This window comes from Spea bombifrons, chromosome 3 (assembly GCF_027358695.1).
Source record: "Spea bombifrons isolate aSpeBom1 chromosome 3, aSpeBom1.2.pri, whole genome shotgun sequence".
NCBI classification, from domain to species: domain Eukaryota; kingdom Metazoa; phylum Chordata; class Amphibia; order Anura; family Pelobatidae; genus Spea; species Spea bombifrons.
In genome coordinates this window covers 122,996,555-123,014,054 of record NC_071089.1, presented here as the reverse complement: position 1 = coordinate 123,014,054, position 17,500 = coordinate 122,996,555, and the positions used below count along the sequence as shown (strand labels likewise).

General features: G+C 49.2%; 38 non-coding genes and 13 pseudogenes across 38 annotated transcripts; all 51 read left to right on the top strand.

Annotated features, from left to right (window-relative positions):
• Positions 1 to 181: 181 nt before the first annotated feature.
• On the top strand, positions 182 to 300 carry LOC128485380 (5S ribosomal RNA). The gene has a single exon (XR_008351718.1). It is a non-coding gene; the product is annotated as a 5S ribosomal RNA (ribosomal RNA).
• A 308-nt stretch (positions 301 to 608) lies between these two features.
• Positions 609 to 727, top strand: LOC128486525 (5S ribosomal RNA). Its single transcript, XR_008352817.1, has one exon. It is a non-coding gene; the product is annotated as a 5S ribosomal RNA (ribosomal RNA).
• A 227-nt stretch (positions 728 to 954) lies between these two features.
• LOC128485379 (5S ribosomal RNA) lies at positions 955 to 1,073 on the top strand. Its single transcript, XR_008351717.1, has one exon. It is a non-coding gene; the product is annotated as a 5S ribosomal RNA (ribosomal RNA).
• Positions 1,074 to 1,282: 209 nt separating this feature from the next.
• On the top strand, positions 1,283 to 1,391 carry LOC128487528 (uncharacterized; annotated as a pseudogene).
• A 221-nt stretch (positions 1,392 to 1,612) lies between these two features.
• On the top strand, positions 1,613 to 1,731 carry LOC128487701 (5S ribosomal RNA). Its single transcript, XR_008353287.1, has one exon. It is a non-coding gene; the product is annotated as a 5S ribosomal RNA (ribosomal RNA).
• Positions 1,732 to 1,956: 225 nt separating this feature from the next.
• On the top strand, positions 1,957 to 2,075 carry LOC128484854 (5S ribosomal RNA). The gene has a single exon (XR_008351219.1). It is a non-coding gene; the product is annotated as a 5S ribosomal RNA (ribosomal RNA).
• Positions 2,076 to 2,314: 239 nt separating this feature from the next.
• On the top strand, positions 2,315 to 2,433 carry LOC128485832 (5S ribosomal RNA). The gene has a single exon (XR_008352159.1). It is a non-coding gene; the product is annotated as a 5S ribosomal RNA (ribosomal RNA).
• A 224-nt stretch (positions 2,434 to 2,657) lies between these two features.
• LOC128485820 (5S ribosomal RNA) lies at positions 2,658 to 2,776 on the top strand. Its single transcript, XR_008352147.1, has one exon. It is a non-coding gene; the product is annotated as a 5S ribosomal RNA (ribosomal RNA).
• Positions 2,777 to 2,998: 222 nt separating this feature from the next.
• LOC128486347 (5S ribosomal RNA) lies at positions 2,999 to 3,117 on the top strand. The gene has a single exon (XR_008352649.1). It is a non-coding gene; the product is annotated as a 5S ribosomal RNA (ribosomal RNA).
• Positions 3,118 to 3,362: 245 nt separating this feature from the next.
• On the top strand, positions 3,363 to 3,481 carry LOC128486047 (5S ribosomal RNA). The gene has a single exon (XR_008352366.1). It is a non-coding gene; the product is annotated as a 5S ribosomal RNA (ribosomal RNA).
• A 225-nt stretch (positions 3,482 to 3,706) lies between these two features.
• Positions 3,707 to 3,825, top strand: LOC128486461 (5S ribosomal RNA). Its single transcript, XR_008352757.1, has one exon. It is a non-coding gene; the product is annotated as a 5S ribosomal RNA (ribosomal RNA).
• Positions 3,826 to 4,028: 203 nt separating this feature from the next.
• LOC128486129 (5S ribosomal RNA) lies at positions 4,029 to 4,147 on the top strand. Its single transcript, XR_008352443.1, has one exon. It is a non-coding gene; the product is annotated as a 5S ribosomal RNA (ribosomal RNA).
• A 233-nt stretch (positions 4,148 to 4,380) lies between these two features.
• LOC128487052 (uncharacterized) lies at positions 4,381 to 4,499 on the top strand (annotated as a pseudogene).
• Positions 4,500 to 4,744: 245 nt separating this feature from the next.
• On the top strand, positions 4,745 to 4,863 carry LOC128486800 (5S ribosomal RNA). Its single transcript, XR_008353079.1, has one exon. It is a non-coding gene; the product is annotated as a 5S ribosomal RNA (ribosomal RNA).
• A 221-nt stretch (positions 4,864 to 5,084) lies between these two features.
• On the top strand, positions 5,085 to 5,203 carry LOC128485378 (5S ribosomal RNA). The gene has a single exon (XR_008351716.1). It is a non-coding gene; the product is annotated as a 5S ribosomal RNA (ribosomal RNA).
• Positions 5,204 to 5,451: 248 nt separating this feature from the next.
• LOC128485377 (5S ribosomal RNA) lies at positions 5,452 to 5,570 on the top strand. Its single transcript, XR_008351715.1, has one exon. It is a non-coding gene; the product is annotated as a 5S ribosomal RNA (ribosomal RNA).
• A 197-nt stretch (positions 5,571 to 5,767) lies between these two features.
• On the top strand, positions 5,768 to 5,876 carry LOC128486940 (uncharacterized; annotated as a pseudogene).
• Positions 5,877 to 6,206: 330 nt separating this feature from the next.
• Positions 6,207 to 6,315, top strand: LOC128487375 (uncharacterized; annotated as a pseudogene).
• A 275-nt stretch (positions 6,316 to 6,590) lies between these two features.
• On the top strand, positions 6,591 to 6,699 carry LOC128487660 (uncharacterized; annotated as a pseudogene).
• A 188-nt stretch (positions 6,700 to 6,887) lies between these two features.
• Positions 6,888 to 7,006, top strand: LOC128486679 (5S ribosomal RNA). The gene has a single exon (XR_008352964.1). It is a non-coding gene; the product is annotated as a 5S ribosomal RNA (ribosomal RNA).
• Positions 7,007 to 7,194: 188 nt separating this feature from the next.
• Positions 7,195 to 7,313, top strand: LOC128486070 (5S ribosomal RNA). Its single transcript, XR_008352388.1, has one exon. It is a non-coding gene; the product is annotated as a 5S ribosomal RNA (ribosomal RNA).
• Positions 7,314 to 7,558: 245 nt separating this feature from the next.
• On the top strand, positions 7,559 to 7,677 carry LOC128485375 (5S ribosomal RNA). The gene has a single exon (XR_008351713.1). It is a non-coding gene; the product is annotated as a 5S ribosomal RNA (ribosomal RNA).
• A 209-nt stretch (positions 7,678 to 7,886) lies between these two features.
• Positions 7,887 to 8,005, top strand: LOC128486446 (5S ribosomal RNA). The gene has a single exon (XR_008352743.1). It is a non-coding gene; the product is annotated as a 5S ribosomal RNA (ribosomal RNA).
• A 242-nt stretch (positions 8,006 to 8,247) lies between these two features.
• Positions 8,248 to 8,366, top strand: LOC128486818 (5S ribosomal RNA). The gene has a single exon (XR_008353096.1). It is a non-coding gene; the product is annotated as a 5S ribosomal RNA (ribosomal RNA).
• A 197-nt stretch (positions 8,367 to 8,563) lies between these two features.
• On the top strand, positions 8,564 to 8,672 carry LOC128486975 (uncharacterized; annotated as a pseudogene).
• A 239-nt stretch (positions 8,673 to 8,911) lies between these two features.
• LOC128485374 (5S ribosomal RNA) lies at positions 8,912 to 9,030 on the top strand. Its single transcript, XR_008351712.1, has one exon. It is a non-coding gene; the product is annotated as a 5S ribosomal RNA (ribosomal RNA).
• A 263-nt stretch (positions 9,031 to 9,293) lies between these two features.
• On the top strand, positions 9,294 to 9,402 carry LOC128487487 (uncharacterized; annotated as a pseudogene).
• Positions 9,403 to 9,636: 234 nt separating this feature from the next.
• Positions 9,637 to 9,755, top strand: LOC128485953 (5S ribosomal RNA). The gene has a single exon (XR_008352278.1). It is a non-coding gene; the product is annotated as a 5S ribosomal RNA (ribosomal RNA).
• A 197-nt stretch (positions 9,756 to 9,952) lies between these two features.
• On the top strand, positions 9,953 to 10,071 carry LOC128484897 (5S ribosomal RNA). The gene has a single exon (XR_008351259.1). It is a non-coding gene; the product is annotated as a 5S ribosomal RNA (ribosomal RNA).
• A 186-nt stretch (positions 10,072 to 10,257) lies between these two features.
• Positions 10,258 to 10,366, top strand: LOC128487365 (uncharacterized; annotated as a pseudogene).
• Positions 10,367 to 10,569: 203 nt separating this feature from the next.
• Positions 10,570 to 10,688, top strand: LOC128485809 (5S ribosomal RNA). Its single transcript, XR_008352136.1, has one exon. It is a non-coding gene; the product is annotated as a 5S ribosomal RNA (ribosomal RNA).
• A 215-nt stretch (positions 10,689 to 10,903) lies between these two features.
• LOC128485797 (5S ribosomal RNA) lies at positions 10,904 to 11,022 on the top strand. Its single transcript, XR_008352125.1, has one exon. It is a non-coding gene; the product is annotated as a 5S ribosomal RNA (ribosomal RNA).
• A 222-nt stretch (positions 11,023 to 11,244) lies between these two features.
• LOC128485952 (5S ribosomal RNA) lies at positions 11,245 to 11,363 on the top strand. Its single transcript, XR_008352277.1, has one exon. It is a non-coding gene; the product is annotated as a 5S ribosomal RNA (ribosomal RNA).
• A 203-nt stretch (positions 11,364 to 11,566) lies between these two features.
• Positions 11,567 to 11,685, top strand: LOC128486244 (5S ribosomal RNA). Its single transcript, XR_008352552.1, has one exon. It is a non-coding gene; the product is annotated as a 5S ribosomal RNA (ribosomal RNA).
• Positions 11,686 to 11,895: 210 nt separating this feature from the next.
• Positions 11,896 to 12,014, top strand: LOC128485786 (5S ribosomal RNA). Its single transcript, XR_008352114.1, has one exon. It is a non-coding gene; the product is annotated as a 5S ribosomal RNA (ribosomal RNA).
• A 218-nt stretch (positions 12,015 to 12,232) lies between these two features.
• On the top strand, positions 12,233 to 12,351 carry LOC128485775 (5S ribosomal RNA). The gene has a single exon (XR_008352103.1). It is a non-coding gene; the product is annotated as a 5S ribosomal RNA (ribosomal RNA).
• A 242-nt stretch (positions 12,352 to 12,593) lies between these two features.
• LOC128486517 (5S ribosomal RNA) lies at positions 12,594 to 12,712 on the top strand. Its single transcript, XR_008352810.1, has one exon. It is a non-coding gene; the product is annotated as a 5S ribosomal RNA (ribosomal RNA).
• Positions 12,713 to 12,915: 203 nt separating this feature from the next.
• Positions 12,916 to 13,034, top strand: LOC128485764 (5S ribosomal RNA). The gene has a single exon (XR_008352092.1). It is a non-coding gene; the product is annotated as a 5S ribosomal RNA (ribosomal RNA).
• Positions 13,035 to 13,265: 231 nt separating this feature from the next.
• Positions 13,266 to 13,384, top strand: LOC128485753 (5S ribosomal RNA). Its single transcript, XR_008352081.1, has one exon. It is a non-coding gene; the product is annotated as a 5S ribosomal RNA (ribosomal RNA).
• Positions 13,385 to 13,606: 222 nt separating this feature from the next.
• On the top strand, positions 13,607 to 13,725 carry LOC128485742 (5S ribosomal RNA). The gene has a single exon (XR_008352070.1). It is a non-coding gene; the product is annotated as a 5S ribosomal RNA (ribosomal RNA).
• Positions 13,726 to 13,964: 239 nt separating this feature from the next.
• LOC128487583 (5S ribosomal RNA) lies at positions 13,965 to 14,083 on the top strand. The gene has a single exon (XR_008353276.1). It is a non-coding gene; the product is annotated as a 5S ribosomal RNA (ribosomal RNA).
• A 230-nt stretch (positions 14,084 to 14,313) lies between these two features.
• On the top strand, positions 14,314 to 14,432 carry LOC128485858 (5S ribosomal RNA). The gene has a single exon (XR_008352185.1). It is a non-coding gene; the product is annotated as a 5S ribosomal RNA (ribosomal RNA).
• A 269-nt stretch (positions 14,433 to 14,701) lies between these two features.
• Positions 14,702 to 14,810, top strand: LOC128487126 (uncharacterized; annotated as a pseudogene).
• Positions 14,811 to 14,996: 186 nt separating this feature from the next.
• LOC128487125 (uncharacterized) lies at positions 14,997 to 15,105 on the top strand (annotated as a pseudogene).
• Positions 15,106 to 15,314: 209 nt separating this feature from the next.
• On the top strand, positions 15,315 to 15,433 carry LOC128485861 (5S ribosomal RNA). The gene has a single exon (XR_008352188.1). It is a non-coding gene; the product is annotated as a 5S ribosomal RNA (ribosomal RNA).
• Positions 15,434 to 15,670: 237 nt separating this feature from the next.
• Positions 15,671 to 15,789, top strand: LOC128485731 (5S ribosomal RNA). Its single transcript, XR_008352059.1, has one exon. It is a non-coding gene; the product is annotated as a 5S ribosomal RNA (ribosomal RNA).
• A 230-nt stretch (positions 15,790 to 16,019) lies between these two features.
• LOC128485725 (5S ribosomal RNA) lies at positions 16,020 to 16,138 on the top strand. Its single transcript, XR_008352053.1, has one exon. It is a non-coding gene; the product is annotated as a 5S ribosomal RNA (ribosomal RNA).
• Positions 16,139 to 16,410: 272 nt separating this feature from the next.
• On the top strand, positions 16,411 to 16,518 carry LOC128487811 (uncharacterized; annotated as a pseudogene).
• A 227-nt stretch (positions 16,519 to 16,745) lies between these two features.
• LOC128487474 (uncharacterized) lies at positions 16,746 to 16,854 on the top strand (annotated as a pseudogene).
• A 227-nt stretch (positions 16,855 to 17,081) lies between these two features.
• Positions 17,082 to 17,200, top strand: LOC128484913 (5S ribosomal RNA). Its single transcript, XR_008351274.1, has one exon. It is a non-coding gene; the product is annotated as a 5S ribosomal RNA (ribosomal RNA).
• A 257-nt stretch (positions 17,201 to 17,457) lies between these two features.
• LOC128487576 (uncharacterized) overlaps positions 17,458 to 17,500 on the top strand; it is a 109-nt pseudogene continuing 66 nt past the window's right edge.

The window sequence follows — 17,500 nt, the reverse complement described above, 5'->3', positions numbered from 1 at the left end:
CATGTGTTTCTTGCTCATCATCAAAGCTTTAAACCCTTATTTGAACCTTCTCACCTTCTCTGTCCTGTACCAGGGCTTATAATTCTTTTTGTCTGACGACAAGCAGCAGCAGCAGCAGCAGCAGCAGCAGCAGCAGCAGCAGCAGCAACAGAATAAGAGAAGTAAAATAAAAATCTTTCACACCTGCGGCCATACCACCCTGAAAGCGCCCGATCTCGTCTGATCTTGGAAGCTAAGCAGGGTTGGGCCTGGTTAGTACCTGGATGGGAGACCGCCTGGGAATACCAGGTGTTGTAGGCTTTTAATTTTTTCTCACAGTCCGGGGAGAGCTTTTTGCCATGTGTTTCTTGCTCATCATCAAAGCTTTAAACCCTTATTTGAACCTTCTCACCTTCTCTGTCCTGTCCCAGGGCTTATAATTCTTTCTGTCTGACGACAAGCAGCAGCAGCAGCAGCAGCAGCAGCAGCAATAGCAGCAGCAGCAGCAATAGCAGCAGCAGCAGCAATAGCAGCAGCAGCAGCAATAGCAGCAGCAGCAGCAGCAATAGCAGCAGCAGCAATAGCAGCAGCAGCAACAGAATAAGAGAAGTAAAATAAAGAACTTTCACACCTGCGGCCATACCACCCTGAAAGCGCCCGATCTTGTCTGATCTCGGAAACTAAGCAGGGTTGGGCCTGGTTAGTACCTGGATGGGAGACCGCCTGGGAATACCAGGTGTTGTAGGCTTTTAATTTTTTCTCACAGTCCGGGGAGAGCTTTTTGCCATGTGTTTCTTGCTCATCATCAAAGCTTTAAACCCTTATTTGAACCTTCTCACCTTCTCTGTCCTGTCCCAGGGCTTATAATTCTTTTTGTCTGACGACAAGCAGCAGCAGCAGCAGCAGCAGCAGCAGCAGCAGCAGCAGCAGCAGCAGCAGCAACAGAATAAGAGAAGTAAAATAAAAAACTTTCACACCTGCGGCCATACCACCCTGAAAGCGCCCGATCTCGTCTGATCTTGGAAGCTAAGCAGGGTTGGGCCTGGTTAGTACCTGGATGGGAGACCGCCTGGGAATACCAGGTGTTGTAGGCTTTTAATTTTTTCTCACAGTCCGGGGAGAGCTTTTTGCCATGTGTTTCTTGCTCATCATCAAAGCTTTAAACCCTTATTTGAACCTTCTCACCTTCTCTGTCCTGTCCCAGGGCTTATAATTCTTTTTGTCTGACGACAAGCAGCAGCAGCAGCAGCAGCAGCAGCAGCAGCAGCAACAGAATAAGAGAAGTAAAATAAAAAACTTTCATACCTGCGGCCATACCACCCTGAAAGCGCCTGATCTTGGAAGCTAAGCAGGGTTGGGCCTGGTTAGTACCTGGATGGGAGACCGCCTGGGAATACCAGGTGTTGTAGGCTTTTAATTTTTTCTCACAGTCCGGGGAGAGCTTTTTGCCATGTGTTTCTTGCTCATCATCAAAGCTTTAAACCCTTATTTGAACCTTCTCACCTTCTCTGTCCTGTCCCAGGGCTTATAATTCTTTCTGTCTGACGACAAGCAGCAGCAGCAGCAGCAGCAGCAGCAGCAGCAGCAGCAGCAGCAGCAACAGAATAAGAGAAGTAAAATAAAGAACTTTCACACCTGCGGCCATACCACCCTGAAAGCGCCCGATCTCGTCTGATCTCGGAAGCTAAGCAGGGTTGGGCCTGGTTAGTACCTGGATGGGTGACCGCCTGGGAATACCAGGTGTTGTAGGCTTTTTCTTTTCTCACAGTCCGGGGAGAGCTTTTTGCCATGTGTTTCTTGCTCATCATCAAAGCTTTAAACCCTTATTTGAACCTTCTCACCTTCTCTGTCCTGTCCCAGGGCTTATAATTCTTTCTGTCTGACGACAAGCAGCAGCAGCAGCAGCAGCAGCAGCAGCAGCAGCAGCAGCAGCAGCAGCAGCAACAGAATAAGAGAAGTAAAATAAAAAACTTTCACACCTGCGGCCATACCTCCCTGAAAGCGCCCGATCTCGTCTGATCTCGGAAGCTAAGCAGGGTTGGGCCTGGTTAGTACCTGGATGGGAGACCGCCTGGGAATACCAGGTGTTGTAGGCTTTTAATTTTTTCTCACAGTCCGGGGAGAGCTTTTTGCCATGTGTTTCTTGCTCATCATCAAAGCTTTAAACCCTTATTTGAACCTTCTCACCTTCTCTGTCCTGTCCCAGGGCTTATAATTCTTTTTGTCTGACGACAAGCAGCAGCAGCAGCAGCAGCAGCAGCAGCAGCAGCAGCAGCAGCAGCAGCAGCAGCAGCAGCAGCAACAGAATAAGAGAAGTAAAATAAAGAGCTTTCACACCTGCGGCCATACCACCCTGAAAGCGCCCGATCTCGTCTGATCTCGGAAGCTAAGCAGGGTTGGGCCTGGTTAGTACCTGGATGGGAGACCGCCTGGGAATACCAGGTGTTGTAGGCTTTTAATTTTTTCTCACAGTCCGGGGAGAGCTTTTTGCCATGTGTTTCTTGCTCATCATCAAAGCTTTAAACCCTTATTTGAACCTTCTCACCTTCTCTGTCCTGTCCCAGGGCTTATAATTCTTTCTGTCTGACGACAAGCAGCAGCAGCAGCAGCAGCAGCAGCAGCAGCAGCAGCAGCAGCAGCAGCAACAGAATAAGAGAAGTAAAATAAAGAGCTTTCACACCTGCGGCCATACCACCCTGAAAGCGCCCGATCTCGTCTGATCTCGGAAGCTAAGCAGGGTTGGGCCTGGTTAGTACCTGGATGGGAGACCGCCTGGGAATACCAGGTGTTGTAGGCTTTTTCTTTTCTCACAGTCCGGGGAGAGCTTTTTGCCATGTGTTTCTTGCTCATCATCAAAGCTTTAAACCCTTATTTGAACCTTCTCACCTTCTCTGTCCTGTCCCAGGGCTTATAATTCTTTTTGTCTGACGACAAGCAGCAGCAGCAGCAGCAGCAGCAGCAGCAGCAGCAGCAGCAGCAGCAGCAACAGAATAAGAGAAGTAAAATAAAAAACTTTCACACCTGCGGCCATACCACCCTGAAAGCGCCCGATCTCGTCTGATCTTGGAAGCTAAGCAGGGTTGGGCCTGGTTAATACCTGGATGGGAGACCGCCTGGGAATACCAGGTGTTGTAGGCTTTTAATTTTTTCTCACAGTCCGGGGAGAGCTTTTTGCCATGTGTTTCTTGCTCATCATCAAAGCTTTAAACCCTTATTTGAACCTTCTCACCTTCTCTGTCCTGTCCCAGGGCTTATAATTCTTTCTGTCTGACGACAAGCAGCAGCAGCAGCAGCAGCAGCAGCAGCAGCAGCAGCAGCAGCAGCAGCAGCAGCAGCAGCAGCAGCAGCAACAGAATAAGAGAAGTAAAATAAAGAACTTTCACACCTGTGGCCATACCACCCTGAAAGCGCCAGATCTCGTCTGATCTCGGAAGCTAAGCAGGGTTGGGCCTGGTTAGTACCTGGATGGGAGACCGCCTGGGAATACCAGGTGTTGTAGGCTTTTAATTTTTTCTCACAGTCCGGGGAGAGCTTTTTGCCATGTTTCTTGCTCATCATCAAAGCTTTAAACCCTTATTTGAACCTTCTCACCTTCTCTGTCCTGTACCAGGGCTTATAATTCTTTTTGTCTGACGACAAGCAGCAGCAGCAGCAGCAGCAGCAGCAGCAGCAGCAGCAGCAGCAGCAGCAGCAACAGAATAAGAGAAGTAAAATAAAAAACTTTCACACCTGCGGCCATACCACCCTGAAAGCGCCCGATCTCGTCTGATCTTGGAAGCTAAGCAGGGTTGGGCCTGGTTAGTACCTGGATGGGAGACCGCCTGGGGATACCAGGTGTTGTAGGCTTTTAATTTTTTCTCACAGTCCGGGGAGAGCTTTTTGCCATGTGTTTCTTGCTCATCATCAAAGCTTTAAACCCTTATTTGAACCTTCTCACCTTCTCTGTCCTGTCCCAGGGCTTATAATTCTTTTTGTCTGACGACAAGCAGCAGCAGCAGCAGCAGCAGCAGCAGCAACAGAATAAGAGAAGTAAAATAAAAAGCTTTCACACCTGCGTCTATACCACCCTGAAAGCGCCCGATCTCGTCTGATCTTGGAAGCTAAGCAGGGTTGGGCCTGGTTAGTACCTGGATGGGAGACCGCCTGGGAATACCAGGTGTTGTAGGCTTTTAATTTTTTCTCACAGTCCGGGGAGAGCTTTTTGCCATGTGTTTCTTGCTCATCATCAAAGCTTTAAACCCTTATTTGAACCTTCTCACCTTCTCTGTCCTGTACCAGGGCTTATAATTCTTTTTGTCTGACGACAAGCAGCAGCAGCAGCAGCAGCAGCAGCAGCAGCAGCAGCAGCAGCAGCAGCAGCAGCAGCAACAGAATAAGAGAAGTAAAATAAAAAACTTTCACACCTGCGGCCATACCACCCTGAAAGCGCCCGATCTCGTCTGATCTTGGAAGCTAAGCAGGGTTGTGCCTGCTTAGTACCTGGATGGGAGACCGCCTGGGGATACCAGGTGTTGTAGGCTTTTAATTTTTTCTCACAGTCCGGGGAGAGCTTTTTGCCATGTGTTTCTTGCTCATCATCAAAGCTTTAAACCCTTATTTGAACCTTCTCACCTTCTCTGTCCTGTACCAGGGCTTATAATTCTTTTTGTCTGACGACAAGCAGCAGCAGCAGCAGCAGCAGCAGCAGCAGCAGCAGCAGCAGCAGCAGCAGCAGCAGCAGCAGCAGCAGCAACAGAATAAGAGAAGTAAAATAAAAAACTTTCACACCTGCGGCCATACCACCCTGAAAGCGCCCGATCTCGTCTGATCTTGGAAGCTAAGCAGGGTTGGGCCTGCTTAGTACCTGGATGGGAGACCGCCTGGGGATACCAGGTGTTGTAGGCTTTTAATTTTTTCTCACAGTCCGGGGAGAGCTTTTTGCCATGTGTTTCTTGCTCATCATCAAAGCTTTAAACCCTTATTTGAACCTTCTCACCTTCTCTGTCCTGTCCCAGGGCTTATAATTCTTTTTGTCTGACGACAAGCAGCAGCAGCAGCAGCAGCAGCAGCAGCAGCAGCAGCAGCAGCAGCAACAGAATAAGAGAAGTAAAATAAAAAACTATCACACCTGCGGCCATACCACCCTGAAAGCGCCCGATCTCGTCTGATCTTGGAAGCTAAGCAGGGTTGGGCCTGGTTAGTACCTGGATGGGAGACCGCCTGGGAATACCAGGTGTTGTAGGCTTTTAATTTTTTCTCACAGTCCGGGGAGAGCTTTTTGCCATGTGTTTCTTGCTCATCATCAAAGCTTTAAACCCTTATTTGAACCTTCTCACCTTCTCTGTCCTGTCCCAGGGCTTATAATTCTTTTTGTCTGATGACAAGCAGCAGCAGCAGCAGCAGCAGCAGCAGCAGCAGCAGCAGCAGCAGCAGCAGCAGCAGCAGCAGCAGCAGCAGCAACAGAATAAGAGAAGTAAAATAAAAGACTTTCACACCTGCGGCCATACCACCCTGAAAGCGCCCGATCTCGTCTGATCTTGGAAGCTAAGCAGGGTTGGGCCTGGTTAGTACCTGGATGGGAGACCGCCTGGGAATACCAGGTGTTGTAGGCTTTTAATTTTTTCTCACAGTCCAGGGAGAGCTTTTTGCCATGTGTTTCTTGCTCATCATCAAAGCTTTAAACCCTTATTTGAACCTTCTCACCTTCTCTGTCCTGTCCCAGGGCTTATAATTCTTTCTGTCTGACGACAAGCAGCAGCAGCAGCAGCAGCAGCAACAGAATAAGAGAAGTAAAATAAAGAACTTTCACGCCTGCGGCCATACCACCCTGAAAGCGCCTGATCTCGGAAGCTAAGCAGGGTTGGGCCTGGTTAGTACCTGGATGGGTGACCGCCTGGGAATACCAGGTGTTGTAGGCTTTTTCTTTTCTCACAGTCCGGGGAGAGCTTTTTGCCATGTGTTTCTTGCTCATCATCAAAGCTTTAAACCCTTATTTGAACCTTCTCACCTTCTCTGTCCTGTCCCAGGGCTTATAATTCTTTCTGTCTGACGACAAGCAGCAGCAGCAGCAGCAGCAGCAGCAGCAGCAGCAGCAGCAGCAGCAGCAGCAGCAGCAGCAGCAGCAGCAGCAGCAGCAGCAGCAGCAGCAGCAGCAGCAGCAGCAGCAGCAGCAGCAGCAGCAGCAGCAGCAGCAGCAGCAGCAGCAGCAGCAGCAGCAGAATAAGAGAAGTAAAATAAAAAACTTTCACACCTGCGGCCATACCTCCCTGAAAGCGCCTGATCTCGGAAGCTAAGCAGGGTTGGGCCTGGTTAGTACCTGGATGGGAGACCGCCTGGGAATACCAGGTGTTGTAGGCTTTTAATTTTTTCTCACAGTCCGGGGAGAGCTTTTTGCCATGTGTTTCTTGCTCATCATCAAAGCTTTAAACCCTTATTTGAACCTTCTCACCTTCTCTGTCCTGTCCCAGGGCTTATAATTCTTTTTGTCTGACGACAAGCAGCAGCAGCAGCAGCAGCAGCAGCAGCAACAGCAGCAACAGCAGCAGCAGCAGCAACAGCAGCAACAGCAGCAACAGCAGCAACAGCAGCAGCAGCAGCAACAGAATAAGAGAAGTAAAATAAAAATCTTTCACACCTGCGGCCATACCACCCTGAAAGCGCCTGATCTCGGAAGCTAAGCAGGGTTGGGCCTGGTTAGTACCTGGATGGAACACCGCCTGGGAATACCAGGTGTTGTAGGCTTTTAATTTTTTCTCACAGTCCGGGGAGAGCTTTTTGCCATGTGTTTCTTGCTCATCATCAAAGCTTTAAACCCTTATTTGAACCTTCTCACCTTCTCTGTCCTGTCCCAGGGCTTATAATTCTTTCTGTCTGACGACAAGCAGCAGCAGCAGCAACAGAATAAGAGAAGTAAAATAAAACACTTTCACACCTGTGGCCATACCACCCTGAAAGCGCCCGATCTCGTCTGATCTTGGAAGCTAAGCAGGGTTGGGCCTGGTTAGTACCTGGATGGGAGACCGCCTGGGAATACCAGATGTTGTAGGCTTTTAATTTTTTCTCACAGTCCGGGGAGAGCTTTTTGCCATGTGTTTCTTGCTCATCATCAAAGCTTTAAACCCTTATTTGAACCTTCTCACCTTCTCTGTCCTGTCCCAGGGCTTATAATTATTTCTGTCTGATGACAAGCAGCAGCAGCAGCAACAGAATAAGAGAAGTAAAATAAAACACTTTCACACCTGCGGCCATACCACCCTGAAAGCGCCTGATCTCGTCTGATCTTGGAAGCTAAGCAGGGTTGGGCCTGGTTAGTACCTGGATGGGAGACCGCCTGGGAATACCAGGTGTTGTAGGCTTTTAATTTTTTCTCACAGTCCGGGGAGAGCTTTTTGCCATGTGTTTCTTGCTCATCATCAAAGCTTTAAACCCTTATTTGAACCTTCTCACCTTCTCTGTCCTGTCCCAGGGCTTATAATTCTTTCTGTCTGACGACAAGCAGCAGCAGCAGCAGCAGCAGCAGCAGCAGCAGCAGCAGCAGCAGCAGCAGCAGCAGCAGCAGCAGCAGCAACAGAATAAGAGAAGTAAAATAAAAAACTTTCACACCTGCGGCCATACCACCCTGAAAGCGCCCGATCTCGTCTGATCTTGGAAGCTAAGCAGGGTTGGGCCTGGTTAGTACCTGGATGGGAGACCGCCTGGGAATACCAGGTGTTGTAGGCTTTTAATTTTTTCTCACAGTCCGGGGAGAGCTTTTTGCCATGTGTTTCTTGCTCATCATCAAAGCTTTAAACCCTTATTTGAACCTTCTCACCTTCTCTGTCCTGTCCCAGGGCTTATAATTCTTTCTGTCTGACGACAAGCAGCAGCAGCAGCAGCAGCAGCAGCAGCAGCAGCAACAGAATAAGAGAAGTAAAATAAAGAACTTTCACACCTGCGGCCATACCACCCTGAAAGCGCCCGATCTCGTCTGATCTTGGAAAGTAAGCAGGGTTGGGCCTGGTTAGTACCTGGATGGGAGACCGCCTGGGAATACCAGGTGTTGTAGGTTTTTAATTTTTTCTCACAGTCCGGGGAGAGCTTTTTGCCATGTGTTTCTTGCTCATCATCAAAGCTTTAAACCCTTATTTGAACCTTCTCACCTTCTCTGTCCTGTCCCAGGGCTTATAATTCTTTTTGTCTGACGACAAGCAGCAGCAGCAGCAGCAGCAGCAGCAGCAGCAGCAGCAGCAGCAGCAGCAGCAGCAGCAGCAGCAGCAACAGAATAAGAGAAGTAAAATAAAAAACTTTCACACCTGCGGCCATACCACCCTGAAAGCGCCCGATCTTGTCTGATCTTGTAAGCTAAGCAGGGTTGGGCCTGGTTAGTACCTGGATGGGAGACCGCCTGGGAATACCAGGTGTTGTAGGCTTTTAATTTTTTCTCACAGTCCGGGGAGAGCTTTTTGCCATGTGTTTCTTGCTCATCATCAAAGCTTTAAACCCTTATTTGAACCTTCTCACCTTCTCTGTCCTGTCCCAGGGCTTATAATTCTTTCTGTCTGACGACAAGCAGCAGCAGCAGCAGCAGCAGCAACAGAATAAGAGAAGTAAAATCAAGAACTTTCACACCTGCGGCCATACCACCCTGAAAGCGCCCGATCTCGGAAGCTAAGCAGGGTTGGGCCTGGTTAGTACCTGGATGGGAGACCGCCTGGGAATACCAGGTGTTGTAGGCTTTTAATTTTTTCTCACAGTCCGGGGAGAGCTTTTTGCCATGTGTTTCTTGCTCATCATCAAAGCTTTAAACCCTTATTTGAACCTTCTCACCTTCTCTGTCCTGTCCCAGGGCTTATAATTCTTTTTGTCTGACGACAAGCAGCAGCAGCAGCAGCAGCAGCAGCAGCAGCAGCAGCAGCAGCAGCAGCAGCAGCAGCAGCAGCAACAGAGTAAGAGAAGTAAAATAAAAAACTTTCACACCTGCGGCCATACCACCCTGAAAGCGCCCGATCTCGTCTGATCTTGGAAGCTAAGCAGGGTTGGGCCTGGTTAGTACCTGGATGGGAGACCGCCTGGGAATACCAGGTGTTGTAGGCTTTTAATTTTTTCTCACAGTCCGGGGAGAGCTTTTTGCCATGTGTTTCTTGCTCATCATCAAAGCTTTAAACCCTTATTTGAACCTTCTCACCTTCTCTGTCCTGTCCCAGGGCTTATAATTCTTTCTGTCTGACGACAAGCAGCAGCAGCAGCAGCAGCAGCAGCAGCAGCAGCAGCAGCAGCAGCAGCAGCAGCAGCAGCAGCAGCAGCAGCAGCAGCAGCAGCAGCAACAGAATAAGAGAAGTAAAATAAAAAACTTTCACACCTGCGGCCATACCACCCTGAAAGCGCCTGATCTCGGAAGCTAAGCTGGGTTGGGCCTGGTTAGTACCTGGATGGGAGACCGCCTGGGAATACCAGGTGTTGTAGGCTTTTTCTTTTCTCACAGTCCGGGGAGAGCTTTTTGCCATGTGTTTCTTGCTCATCATCAAAGCTTTAAACCCTTATTTGAACCTTCTCACCTTCTCTGTCCTGTCCCAGGGCTTATAATTCTTTCTGTCTGACGACAAGCAGCAGCAGCAGCAGCAGCAGCAGCAGCAGCAGCAGCAGCAGCAGCAGCAGCAGCAGCAGCAACAGAATAAGAGAAGTAAAATAAAAAACTTTCACACCTGCGGCCATACAACCCTGAAAGCGCCCGATCTCGTCTGATCTCGGAAGCTAAGCAGGGTTGGGCCTGGTTAGTACCTGGATGGGAGACCGCCTGGGAATACCAGGTGTTGTAGGCTTTTAATTTTTTCTCACAGTCCGGGGAGAGCTTTTTGCCATGTGTTTCTTGCTCATCATCAAAGCTTTAAACCCTTAATTGAACCTTCTCACCTTCTCTGTCCTGTCCCAGGGCTTATAATTCTTTCTGTCTGACGACAAGCAGCAGCAGCAGCAGCAGCAGCAACAGAATAAGAGAAGTAAAATAAAGAGCTTTCACACCTGTGGCCATACCACCCTGAAAGCGCCCGATCTCGTCTGATCTCGGAAGCTAAGCAGGGTTGGGCCTGGTTAGTACCTGGATGGGAGACCGCCTGGGAATACCAGGTGTTGTAGGCTTTTTCTTTTCTCACAGTCCGGGGAGAGCTTTTTGCCATGTGTTTCTTGCTCATCATCAAAGCTTTAAACCCTTATTTGAACCTTCTCACCTTCTCTGTCCTGTCCCAGGGCTTATAATTATTTCTGTCTGATGACAAGCAGCAGCAGCAGCAACAGAATAAGAGAAGTAAAATAAAACACTTTCACACCTGCGGCCATATCACCCTGAAAGCTCCTGATCTCGGAAGCTAAGCAGGGTTGGGCCTGGTTAGTACCTGGATGGGAGACCGCCTGGGAATACCAGGTGCTGTAGGCTTTTAATTTTTTCTCACAGTCCGGGGAGAGCTTTTTGCCATGTGTTTCTTGCTCATCATCAAAGCTTTAAACCCTTATTTGAACCTTCTCACCTTCTCTGTCCTGTCCCAGGGCTTATAATTCTTTCTGTCTGACGACAAGCAGCAGCAGCAGCAGCAGCAGCAGCAGCAGCAGAATAAGAGAAGTAAAATAAAAAACTTTCACACCTGCGGCCATACCACCCTGAAAGCGCCCGATCTCGTCTGATCTCGGAAGCTAAGCAGGGTTGGGCCTGGTTAGTACCTGGATGGGAGACCGCCTGGGAATACCAGGTGTTGTAGGCTTTTAATTTTTTCTCACAGTCCGGGGAGAGCTTTTTGCCATGTGTTTCTTGCTCATCATCAAAGCTTTAAACCCTTATTTGAACCTTCTCACCTTCTCTGTCCTGTCCCAGGGCTTATAATTCTTTTTGTCTGACGACAAGCAGCAGCAGCAGCAGCAGCAGCAGCAGCAGCAGCAGCAGCAACAGAATAAGAGAAGTAAAATAAAAAACTTTCACACCTGCGGCCATACCACCCTGAAAGCGCCCGATCTCGTCTGATCTCGGAAGCTAAGCAGGGTTGGGCCTGGTTAGTACCTGGATGGGAGACCGCCTGGGAATACCAGGTGTTGTAGGCTTTTAATTTTTTCTCACAGTCCGGGGAGAGCTTTTTGCCATGTGTTTCTTGCTCATCATCAAAGCTTTAAACCCTTATTTGAACCTTCTCACCTTCTCTGTCCCAGGGCTTATAATTCTTTTTGTCTGACGACAAGCAGCAGCAGCAGCAGCAGCAGCAGCAGCAGCAGCAGCAGCAGCAGCAGCAGCAACAGAATAAGAGAAGTAAAATAAAAAACTTTCACACCTGCGGCCATACAACCCTGAAAGCGCCCGATCTCGTCTGATCTCGGAAGCTAAGCAGGGTTGGGCCTGGTTAGTACCTGGATGGGAGACCGCCTGGGAATACCAGGTGTTGTAGGCTTTTAATTTTTTCTCACAGTCCGGGGAGAGCTTTTTGCCATGTGTTTCTTGCTCATCATCAAAGCTTTAAACCCTTATTTGAACCTTCTCACCTTCTCTGTCCTGTCCCAGGGCTTATAATTCTTTCTGTCTGACGATAAGCAGCAGCAGCAGCAGCAGCAGCAGCAGCAGCAGAATAAGAGAAGTAAAATAAAAAACTTTCACACCTGCAGCCATACCACCCTGAAAGCGCCCGATCTCGTCTGATCTCGGAAGCTAAGCAGGGTTGGCCCTGGTTAGTACCTGGATGGGAGACCGCCTGGGAATATCAGGTGTTGTAGGCTTTTTCTTTTCTCACAGTCCGGGGAGAGCTTTTTGCCATGTGTTTCTTGCTCATCATCAAAGCTTTAAACCCTTATTTGAACCTTCTCACCTTCTCTGTCCTGTCCCAGGGCTTATAATTCTTTTTGTCTGACGACAAGCAGCAGCAGCAGCAGCAGCAGCAGCAGCAGCAGCAGCAACAGAATAAGAGAAGTAAAATAAAAAACTTTCACACCTGCGGCCATACCACCCTGAAAGCGCCCGATCTCGTCTGATCTCGGAAGCTAAGCAGGGTTGGGCCTGGTTAGTACCTGGATGGGAGACCGCCTGGGAATACCAGGTGTTGTAGGCTTTTAATTTTTTCTCACAGTCCGGGGAGAGCTTTTTGCCATGTTTTTCTTGCTCATCATCAAAGCTTTAAACCCTTATTTGAACCTTCTCACCTTCTCTGTCCTGTCCCAGGGCTTATAATTCTTTCTGTCTGACGACAAGCAGCAGCAGCAGCAGCAGCAGCAGCAGCAGCAGCACCAGCAGCAACAGAATAAGAGAAGTAAAATAAAAAACTTTCACACCTGCGGCCATACCACCCTGAAAGCGCCCGATCTCGTCTGATCTCGGAAGCTAAGCAGGGTTGGGCCTGGTTAGTACCTGGATGGGAGACCGCCTGGGAATACCAGGTGTTGTAGGCTTTTAATTTTTTCTCACAGTCCGGGGAGAGCTTTTTGCCATGTGTTTCTTGCTCATCATCAAAGCTTTAAACCCTTATTTGAACCTTCTCACCTTCTCTGTCCTGTCCCAGGGCTTATAATTCTTTTTGTCTGACGACAAGCAGCAGCAGCAGCAGCAGCAGCAGCAGCAGCAGCAGCAGCAGCAGCAGCAGCAGCAGCAGCAGCAGCAACAGAATAAGAGAAGTAAAATAAAAAACTTTCACACCTGCGGCCATACAACCCTGAAAGCGCCCGATCTCGTCTGATCTCGGAAGCTAAGCAGGGTTGGGCCTGGTTAGTACCTGGATGGGACACCGCCTGGGAATACCAGGTGTTGTAGGCTTTTAATTTTTTCTCACAGTCCGGGGAGAGCTTTTTGCCATGTGTTTCTTGCTCATCATCAAAGCTTTAAACCCTTATTTGAACCTTCTCACCTTCTCTGTCCTGTCCCAGGGCTTATAATTCTTTCTGTCTGACGACAAGCAGCAGCAGCAGCAGCAGCAGCAGCAGCAACAGAAAAAGAGAAGTAAAATAAAGAGCTTTCACACCTGCGGCCATACCACCCTGAAAGCGCCCGATCTCGTCTGATCTCGGAAGCTAAGCAGGGTTGGGCCTGGTTAGTACCTGGATGGGAGACCGCCTGGGAATACCAGGTGTTGTAGGCTTTTTCTTTTCTCACAGTCCGGGGAGAGCTTTTTGCCATGTGTTTCTTGCTCATCATCAAAGCTTTAAACCCTTATTTGAACCTTCTCACCTTCTCTGTCCTGTCCCAGGGCTTATAATTCTTTCTGTCTGACGACAAGCAGCAGCAGCAGCAGCAGCAGCAGCAGCAGCAGCAGCAGCAGCAGCAGCAGCAGCAGCAACAGAATAAGAGAAGTAAAATAAAAAACTTTCACACCTGCGGCCATACCACCCTGAAAGCGCCCGATCTCGTCTGATCTCGGAAGCTAAGCAGGGTTGGGCCTGGTTAGTACCTGGATGGGAGACCGCCTGGGAATACCAGGTGTTGTAGGCTTTTTCTTTTCTCACAGTCCGGGGAGAGCTTTTTGCCATGTGTTTCTTGCTCATCATCAAAGCTTTAAACCCTTATTTGAACCTTCTCACCTTCTCTGTCCTGTCCCAGGGCTTATAATTCTTTCTGTCTGACGACAAGCAGCAGCAGCAGCAGCAGCAGCAGCAGCAGCAGCAGCAGCAGCAGCAGCAACAGAATAAGAGAAGTAAAATAAAGAACTTTCACACCTGCGGCCATACCACCCTGAAAGCGCCCGATCTCGTCTGATCTCGGAAGCTAAGCAGGGTTGGGCCTGGTTAGTACCTGGATGGGAGACCGCCTGGGAATACCAGGTGTTGTAGGCTTTTAATTTTTTCTCACAGTCCGGGGAGAGCTTTTTGCCATGTGTTTCTTGCTCATCATCAAAGCTTTAAACCCTTATTTGAACCTTCTCACCTTCTCTGTCCTGTCCCAGGGCTTATAATTCTTTTTGTCTGACGACAAGCAGCAGCAGCAGCAGCAGCAGCAGCAGCAGCAGCAGCAGCAGCAGCAGCAGCAGCAGCAGCAGCAACAGAATAAGAGAAGTAAAATAAAAAACTTCCACACCTGCGGCCATACCACCCTGAAAGCGCCCGATCTCGTCTGATCTCGGAAGCTAAGCAGGGTTGGGCCTGGTTAGTACCTGGATGGGTGACCGCCTGGGAATACCAGGTGTTGTAGGCTTTTAATTTTTTCTCACAGTCCGGGGAGAGCTTTTTGCCATGTGTTTCTTGCTCATCATCAAAGCTTTAAACCCTTATTTGAACCTTCTCACCTTCTCTGTCCTGTCCCAGGGCTTATAATTCTTTTTGTCTGACGACAAGCAGCAGCAGCAGCAGCAGCAGCAGCAGCAGCAGCAGCAGCAGCAGCAGCAGCAGCAGCAGAATAAGAGAAGTAAAATAAAAAACTTTCACACCTGCGGCCATACAACCCTGAAAGCGCCCGATCTCGTCTGATCTCGGAAGCTAAGCAGGGTTGGGCCAGGTTAGTACCTGGATGGGAGACCGCCTGGGAATACCAGGTGTTGTAGGCTTTTAATTTTTTCTCACAGTCCGGGGAGAGCTTTTTGCCATGTGTTTCTTGCTCATCATCAAAGCTTTAAACCCTTATTTGAACCTTCTCACCTTCTCTGTCCTGTCCCAGGGCTTATAATTCTTTCTGTCTGACGACAAGCAGCAGCAGCAGCAGCAGCAGCAGCAGCAGCAGCAGCAGCAGCAGCAGCAGCAGCAGCAGCAGCAGCAGCAGCAGCAGCAGCAGCAGCAGCAGCAACAGAATAAGAGAAGTAAAATAAAGAGCTTTCACACCTGCGGCCATACCACCCTGAAAGCGCCTGATCTCGGAAGCTAAGCAGGGTTGGGCCTGGTTAGTACCTGGATGGGAGACCGCCTGGGAATACCAGGTGTTGTAGGCTTTTTCTTTTCTCACAGTCCGGGGAGAGCTTTTTGCCATGTGTTTCTTGCTCATCATCAAAGCTTTAAACCCTTATTTGAACCTTCTCACCTTCTCTGTCCTGTCCCAGGGCTTATAATTATTTCTGTCTGATGACAAGCAGCAGCAGCAGCAACAGAATAAGAGAAGTAAAATAAAACACTTTCACACCTGCGGCCATACCACCCTGAAAGCGCCTGATCTCGGAAGCTAAGCAGGGTTGGGCCTGGTTAGTACCTGGATGGGAGACCGCCTGGGAATACCAGGTGTTGTAGGCTTTTAATTTTTTCTCACAGTCCGGGGAGAGCTTTTTGCCATGTGTTTCTTGCTCATCATCAAAGCTTTAAACCCTTATTTGAACCTTCTCACCTTCTCTGTCCTGTCCCAGGGCTTATAATTCTTTCTGTCTGACGACAAGCAGCAGCAGCAGCAGCAGCAGCAGCAGCAGCAGCAGAAGAATAAGAGAAGTAAAATAAAAAACTTTCACACCTGCAGCCATACCACCCTGAAAGCGCCCGATCTCGTCTGATCTCGGAAGCTAAGCAGGGTTGGCCCTGATTAGTACCTGGATGGGAGACCGCCTGGGAATATCAGGTGTTGTAGGCTTTTTCTTTTCTCACAGTCCGGGGAGAGCTTTTTGCCATGTGTTTCTTGCTCATCATCAAAGCTTTAAACCCTTATTTGAACCTTCTCACCTTCTCTGTCCTGTCCCAGGGCTTATAATTCTTTCTGTCTGACGACAAGCAGCAGCAGCAGCAGCAGCAGCAGCAGCAGCAGCAGCAGCAGCAGCAGCAGCAGCAGCAGCAGCAGCAGAATAAGAGAAGTAAAATAAAAATCTTTCACACCTGCGGCCATACCACCCTGAAAGCGCCCGATCTCGTCTGATCTCGGAAGCTAAGCAGGGTTGGGCCTGGTTAGTACCTGGATGGGAGACCGCCTGGGAATACCAGGTGTTGTAGGCTTTTAATTTTTTCTCACAGTCCGGGGAGAGCTTTTTGCCATGTGTTTCTTGCTCATCATCAAAGCTTTAAACCCTTATTTGAACCTTCTCACCTTCTCTGTCCTGTCCCAGGGCTTATAATTCTTTTTGTCTGACGACAAGCAGCAGCAGCAGCAGCAGCAGCAGCAGCAGCAGCAGCAGCAGCAGCAGCAGCAGCAACAGAATAAGAGAAGTAAAATAAAAAACTTTCACACCTGCGGCCATACCACCCTGAAAGCGCCCGATCTCGTCTGATCTTGGAAGCTAAGCAGGGTTGGGCCTGGTTAGTACCTAGATGGGAGACCGCCTGGGAATACCAGGTGTTGTAGGCTTTTAATTTTTTCTCACAGTCCGGGGAGAGCTTTTTGCCATGTGTTTCTTGCTCATCATCAAAGCTTTAAACCCTTATTTGAACCTTCTCACCTTCTCTGTCCTGTCCCAGGGCTTATAATTCTTTCTGTCTGACGACAAGCAGCAGCAGCAGCAGCAGCAGCAGCAGCAGCAGCAGCAGCAGCAGCAGCAGCAGCAGCAGCAGCAGCAGCAGCAGCAGCAGCAGCAGCAGCAGCAGCAACAGAATAAGAGAAGTAAAATAAAGAACTTTCACACCTTGGCCATACCACCCTGAAAGCGTCTGATCTCGGAAGCTAAGCAGGGTTGGGCCTGGTTAGTACCTGGATGGGAGACCGCCTGGGAATACCAGGTGTTGTAGGCTTTTAATTTTTTCTCACAGTCCGGGGAGAGCTTTTTGCCATGTGTTTCTTGCTCATCATCAAAGCTTTAAACCCTTATTTGAACCTTCTCACCTTCTCTGTCCTGTCCCAGGGCTTATAATTCTTTCTGTCTGACGACAAGCAGCAGCAGCAGCAGCAGCAGCAGCAGCAGCAGCAACAGCAACAGCAGCAGCAACAGAATAAGAGAAGTAAAATAAAGAACTTTCACACCTGCGGCCATACCACCCTGAAAGCGCCTGATTTCGGAAGCTAAGCAGGGTTGGGCCTGGTTAGTACCTGGATGGGAGACCGCCTGGGAATACCAGGTGTTGTAGGCTTTTAATTTTTTCTCACAGTCCGGGGAGAGCTTTTTGCCATGTGTTTCTTGCTCATCATCAAAGCTTTAAACCCTTATTTGAACCTTCTCACCTTCTCTGTCCTGTCCCAGGGCTTATAATTCTTTCTGTCTGACGACAAGCAGCAGCAGCAGCAGCAGCAGCAGCAGCAGCAGCAGCAGCAGCAGCAGCAGCAACAGAATAAGAGAAGTAAAATAAAGAACTTTCACACCTGTGGCCATACCACCCTGAAAGCGCCCGATCTCGTCTGATCTCGGAAGCTAAGCAGGGTTGGGCCTGGTTAGTACCTGGATGGGAGACCTCTTGGGAATACCAGGTGTTGTAGGCTTTTAATTTTTTCTCACAGTCCGGGGAGAGCTTTTTGCCATGTGTTTCTTGCTCATCATCAAAGCTTTAAACCCTTATTTGAACCTTCTCACCTTCTCTGTCCTGTCCCAGGGCTTATAATTCTTTTTGTCTGACGACAAGCAGCAGCAGCAGCAGCAGCAGCAGCAGCAGCAGCAGCAGCAGCAGCAGCAGCAGCAGCAGCAGCAGCAGCAGCAGCAGCAGCAACAGAATAAGAGAAGTAAAATAAAAAACTTTCACACCTGCGGCCATACCACCCTGAAAGCGCCTGATCTCGGAAGCT